This window comes from Octopus bimaculoides, chromosome 2 (genome assembly GCF_001194135.2).
Source record: "Octopus bimaculoides isolate UCB-OBI-ISO-001 chromosome 2, ASM119413v2, whole genome shotgun sequence".
Classification (NCBI taxonomy): Eukaryota; Metazoa; Mollusca; class Cephalopoda; order Octopoda; family Octopodidae; genus Octopus; species Octopus bimaculoides.
Window position 1 is genome coordinate 132,746,922 of NC_068982.1, and position 6,938 is coordinate 132,753,859.

Genomic DNA, 6,938 nt, shown 5'->3' on the forward strand with positions numbered 1-6,938 from the left:
TATATACATAATTATGTGAATATATACATAATTATGTGAATATATACATAATTATGTGAATATATACATGCATATACACATGCTAAAAATTGGGTATAAAAGATATCAGATGTAGCGTGCAAGAGCGAAGACTGTGCTGGTCTGGTCATGTGACGTGTATGGATGAAGAGAGCTGCATAAAGCTGGTGGTTGATGACTACTGATACAGGCAAATTATTGTAGATGTTGAACCTCACAGAGGTGATTACGAAGGAGTGAGATGATAGGCAATTTACTTGATTATTGATTGATTATTATTAAAGAAGTTAAAATCTTCATTACTGTACTTTCAACTGTGCCAAGCATCACCAACAAACCAATGAAAAAGGTGGAAAGTATCTTGCACAATATTTTGTTACTGAAACAAAAGTAGAAAAAGAGATAAAATATTATTTCATGTATTTTTCATTTTGAATTTTATTTCATTGTTTTTTTTTTTTTCATAATATTTCAAAATGTCAAGAAATTCTGCAGCTATATTATATATATCACAGTATTTAGTCAAATTGAAATAAGTTCTTTCCTTTTATTCTTTATTAGAAATATCCATCAAAATGTGATTAACTTTGTTGCCTTTGGGCAATATTTTCCCGAAATGAACATTTCTAGACTTCCTCAAAACATCTGAGCTCCATGACAGGAAATATTAATTCCCCTTATCAAAGCATCTTTCATATTTCAAACGACTGTAACTGATGTTCTCCTTCAACTTGGGAAACAACCAAAACTCACAGGGAGAAAGGTCTGGACTGTAAGGAAGGTGAGGAACAGCTTTGATGCCCATCTCTGTCAACTTGTTGATTATCAGCGGGAGAGAGAGAGAGATCAGATGAATGAAGACAGAAACAGGTGCACTGCCGCAAAGGAAATACATGGTTACCAACCTGAGGGAAGTGCAGGAGAGAGAGAGAGAGAGAGAGAGAGAGAGAGAGAGAGAGAGAGAGATAGAGAGAGAGAGAGAGAAAGTGAGAAAGAGCAGGATAGGGATGGTGGCAAAGTTTCAGGTATATTCACAAGGGACGGGGATCAGAATATAAATGGAATGGTTGAGTAAAGGAATAATACACAAAATTATTCATGAAGATCTGAACATGCTCAAAATTTGTGCAAAATTTCTTCCCAGAATGCTCAGTGATGAGCATCCTGGTAATCAACAAGTTGACAGAGACGGCCATCAAAACTGTTCCTCACCCTCCTCACAGTTCAGACCTTTCTTCCTGTGATTTTTGGTTGTTTCCAAAGTTGAAGGAGAACATCAAGGACAGTCGTTTGAAAGATGAAGGATGCTGTGACAAGAGTCTTCTTTAATATTTTAACACACTTTTTAAAAAATATAAAATTGCAAACAAACAAATAATCTACGCAATGGATAACGCATCTGACTACGGATCAGAAGATTCCAGGTTCGAATCCTGGTGAGCTCGCAACTTACTTTTAGGTGTAGGAGTGGCTGTGTGGTAAGTAGCTTGCTTACCAACCACATGGTCCCGGGTTCAGTCCCACTGTGTGGCATCTTGGGCAAGTGTCTTCTACTATAGCCTCGGGCCAACCAAAGCCTTGTGAGTGGATTTGGTAGACAGAAACTGAAAGAAGCCTGTCGTATATATGTATATATATATATGTATGTGTGTTTGTGTGTCTGTGTTTGTCCCCCCCCCCATCATCGCTTGACAACCGATGCTAGTGTGTTTACGTCCCCGTAACTTAGCAGTTCGGCAAAAAGAGACTGATAGAATAAGTACTAGGCTTCCAGAGAATAAGTCCTGGGGTCGATTTGCTCAACTAAAGGCGGTGCTCCAGCATGGCCACAGTCAAAAGACTGAAACAAGTAAAAGAGTAAAAGAGTATACACCTAAGCACACAATCACACATACACATAACATACCACACAAAACCAGAACTGATTTTACCTTCTTTAAAACACCTTCCTACCTTCTTGACCTTTATAAATCCAATAGAAGATCAACCCTGCTCAACTGATCATCTCTTTTTTTACCAACTCACTTTTCCATCACTAACTTTTTACTTTATTCTTCAGAATTTTAACTTCCACCAAAGAAGAATCAAAAGAAAACATCAAAAAACTGAAACTATGAAATGAATTTTTCTTGGAGTTATGAACACAGACTCAAGAAATGAGATATAATGTATCTTAGAATGGAGTTTAGACTCAAGAAGTGTGGTACAATGTACCTGAAAAGAGGCTAGGTACAGTCCCTAGCAGGGATAGAATTACCTAATGGAGAACAGATTAAACAAATTAAAAAGGAAGATTACAGACACCTTGGCATACTAGAATTCAATGAGATAATGGAGAAGGAAATGAAAGAGCAACTGAAGATGGAATATTTCCAAAGATTGAGATTGGTGTTGTGCTCAAAATTGACCAGATAGAATAAAATACAGTTTAGGTGATATATAAAGAATACTGTGGAACTATAGTTGAAACATGTGAAGAAAGCCAGCATCATTAAAACAGATAATTGTGTAAAGAAAAACAATTTAAAGAGGAAAAGAACACAAAAAAAGAAACAGCATAGAAGAGAAAAAAAGTGTATGGTCAGTTAGCTAGAGATACAAACGCCAAGACAGATATTGAAGACTGGTGGTTATGGATGCAGAGGAGTGACCTTAAGACAGAGACAGATGCACAAGAACAAGCGTTAAAGATAAACAACGCGAAGTGCAGAATTGGCAACACAACTGAGAATGACAAATGCAGAATGTGTGGTGAGAGGAGTGAAATGGTATGGCACATTGTTAGTGAATTCTCAAAATTGGCACAACACGAATATAGAAGACGGTTCAATGATGGGCCTTTCTTCCCACATCGGTAACCCATCTTAACTATCCTAAGTGTCATTGTTATGGGTATTAGTGCAATTACAAATAGTAATAGAGAAAATGAGTCACCTTGGAAGATTCCCCTTTTCATATCAACTTCTCCAAGGAAAACATCACTTGAATACAATTTGGATTTCCATTCCTTCATGCTATGCATCAGAAAGTTTGTGATGTTGTCAGCAACACCAAACATATGCAGGTATTCAACGATCCAAGAATGAGGCATCATATCATATGACTTCTTAAAGTCAATCCAAGCCATAACCATGTTTGTATGATGTTTTTTACAATGCCTCAAAACTGTTTTATCGATGACCAGGTGATCCTTTGTACCCTGAGAACTCTTCCTACATCCTTTTTGTGCCCTTGGTAGTATTTCTTCCTGTGCCAGGAAAGTATACGTCTTTGCTGTACATATTCCAGTAAGTATCTTCCAGATTATGCTCAGGCATGCTATGGGACAGTAGATTCCCCACCATATTCCCCTTTCTTCTATTTTTTATTATAAATGTTATTCTCCCAGTCACCATCCACGTGGGGACTGCACCTTTCTGGACACACTCATTTAATTGGGCTGCTAGTCTTTCATACACTGTGTGGCATCTCTTCAGCCAAAAGCCATGAATTCCATCTGGTCCAAGGGCTTTCCAGTTAGACACTTTACCTACTTGTTCTTTCACATCACCCGTGCTTATGATAATATTCCTTTGTTTCTTTCCTCCTTGTAATTTTGTCTTGAGAGTTCCTAGCCACATTACATCCCTTCTAGGCACTACATTGTTTCCCCATAATCCGCTCCGGAACTCCTTGGCTTGATTTACATCGGGAGCAACATTTTTCCCATTGTCTCCTTCTACCATTCAGTAGAATTGCTTTGGGTTATTTTTGAACAATCTGTTCTTGAAGTGCTTATTTCTGTTCACAAATCTTCTGATCTTCTGGCTTTTTGCCATGATCCTCTATTTTAACTGCTCTATTACTACATCAAACATGTTCTTCTTTATTTTATATTTCTTCTCTAATTTTTCTCAGCCTTTTTTCCATTTTCCAGTTTCTTCTTAACCCTTGCTCAATTTTTCCTAAATCTTGCCTTGCCTTATTATTATTATTATCATCATTATTATTATTGTTGTTGTTGTTGTTGTTTATCATTATTATAATTATATTACATATGAACAACTGATTAAACCAGTGGAAATGAAAAATTTCTAACAGGCTACAACAAGTAGCCTTAGATGCCAAGAACCTTTCTAAGTATCCTAGTTGTCTTTAATAACACTTTTTTTTGGAGCTGCACTAAACTAAGTTTTTATGTCTATTTCCTCATGGAAATACCATCAAGAAATAGATTAACACGGAAGAGTTGCCACAGAGTTGAAACAATGTAGCAAGGATTTTTTCCAGATATCAGAAAAGAATAGATCAGTATCAACAGAAAAAATTGTTTGAGACACACCAGAGGAAATTTTATCAGCAAATAAATAGTGGAGAAGAAACTACTGAGAAACCTAATGCAGAAGCTGGAAATTCTGAAGTAATATTTGAGATAAGCCAGTCAGTCATAATGGAAATGAAGCATGGTTCAAGAAAGTAAAGGAAGAAGCCATTAACCAGAGCATTAATAAGTAAAGCATTAGGGAAAATGCTGAATTGGAAGGGCCTGGGACCGAATTTAGTTCAAGGCTACTGGTTAAAGAAATTTGGTAACTTACATGGGACTCTGAGAGAATAACTTCAGGATTGCCTAAATGAAGGAGTAATACCAGACTGAATGACGAGAAGAACAATTCTCCTTATGAAAGACAAAAGCAAGGGCAATGTAGCTAGTAGTAATAGACCAATCATTTGCTTACCATAATGTGGAAACTTTTAACAGGAAAGCTCTCAGAAAGCATTCATAAGCACCTTGTCAGCCAAAATTTGCTACCAGAGAAACAGAAAGATTGAAGGCTAGAGGAACTCATGATCTATTATACGTAGACAAAGCAGTTCTAAAAGAAGTGAAATCTAGAAAGAAAAATTTAACAATAGCATGGATATATTATAAGAAAGCCTGTGACATGATTCTACACTCATGGATTGGGGAATGTTTGAATATATTTAGTATTGCAGACAACATAAGAAAATTAATTAGCTATAGCATGAAGAAGTGGAAAGTAGATCTCTACTTAAGGAAATTTAATATCAAGAGAGGAATTTTCCAAGGTGACTCATTATCCCTTTTAATATTAGTATCATATTTAATCTCCCTCAGTTTAGTATCAAGGAAGGCAAAGGAAGGGTTTTAATTTAGAGATAGTAAAGGAAAAATTAATCATTTGCACTACATGGATGATCTAAATCATTTTAGTAAGAATAGAAAACAGATAGATTCCTTAATACAAACTGTAAGACAATTCAGCTAAAAATAGACTTGGAATTTGGCATAGATAAGTGCGTAATATTAGTTATATGTTCTTTTATTCTTTTATTTGTTTCAGTCATTTGATTGTGGCCATGCTGGAGCACTGCCTTTAGTCGAACAAATCAACCCCAGGACTTATTCTTTGTAAGCCTAGTACTTATTCTATCAGTCTCTTTTGCCAAACTGCTAAGTTACAGGGATGTAAACACACCAACATCAGTTGTCAAGCGATGGTGGGGGGACAAACACAGACAAACAAACATATACAGATATATATATATATATATTTACGACGGGCTTCTTTCAGTTTCTGTCTACCAAATCTACTCACAAGGCTTTGGTCAGCCTGAGGCTATAGTAGAAGACACTTGCCCAAGATGTCATGCAGTGGAACTGAACCTGGAACCATGTGGTAGGTAAGCAAGCTACATACCACACAGCCACTCCTGCACCTATGCCACTCCTGCACCTATGCTACTCCTGTGCCTATATGTATGGGCGTGTGTGTGTGTGTGTATACTGGGTCATCCATAAATAATGTGGTTGCTTCAATTGCATGAACTTAAAGTTGGATGGCTATTCCATCATCAGAGACAAGGTATGAATATTTAAGATGGGAAAAATTTACAGATTACAAGGAATTAAAATCACAGTTTATAAAGAATAACATAGAATAATACAAAGTAAAAGTAGTTAGAAGAATAATTTTCTTGCCTATATTCTTCTAACTACTTTTACTGTATATTATTCTATTTTGACTCCTTTATTTTTCTGTTTTATTCCTTATAAACTATCAATTTCATTCCTTGTAATCTGTAAATTTTCCCCATCTAAATATTCATACTTTGTCTCTGATGACAGAATACCCAGTGCATGGACATGCTAACCAACCACTAGGGTTATCTCAGAAATGGCTATAAGACTTTAAATTACCCTAATTAAATTATTCTAAATGACCTGAGATACTCGTTCAGTCTTGGTTTTGATTTTTCTTCTCATATAATATAATATAAATATGCTTTCGGTATGAATGGTTTATTTATATGACACCATTTTTACAATCCTGTAAATAATAATAATAGTATTTTTATATAAGCTCAAATAAGCTTATATAAGCTTAAAGCTTATGGTGATCACCATGTAATGACTAAGGAAAACAGTCTAATAAAGGGGCATGTAAGCCATCGACAGAAAAAAGAAGGCTTTCCTATCCGCAAGGGAGTTGAACCCACATCCCTTTGTTAACGTGACTAAGTCAGTGCACGGTGATCATCATAAGCTTTAAGCTTATATACAAATACCATCATTAGTATTTACAGAATTGTAAAAATGGCGCCGTATAAAAAAAAACCATTCACACCGAAAGCATATAGAAAGTTTGTTTACATATATATAAAAAAACAAACAAACAAACACGAACTATTGTAGTTCTTAAATTTGACAGGAAAAGGTCGGCTGATTCGTTGATGTAAAAGTAACACAGTCGCATTGACAAAGAGATGTGGGTTTGACTCTCACACAGTTAGGAAAGCCTTCTTTTTCCTGAGGGTTTATATGTCCCTTTATTAGACTATTTTCCTTAGTTATTGCACAGTGATCACCATAAGCTTTAAGCTTATATAAAAATACCGTTTTATATATATATATATAT

At 35.7% G+C, this 6,938-nt stretch overlaps 1 long non-coding RNA gene across 1 annotated transcript in view; it reads right to left on the minus strand.

Annotated features, from left to right (window-relative positions):
* LOC106867973 (uncharacterized) overlaps nucleotides 1–6,938 on the minus strand; it is a 9,481-nt gene that overhangs the window by 1,649 nt on the left and 894 nt on the right. Inside the window, exon 2 of the long non-coding RNA XR_001409202.2 lies at nucleotides 327–397. This is a non-coding gene — a long non-coding RNA (uncharacterized LOC106867973). The remainder of the gene's footprint in view (nucleotides 1–326; nucleotides 398–6,938) is intronic.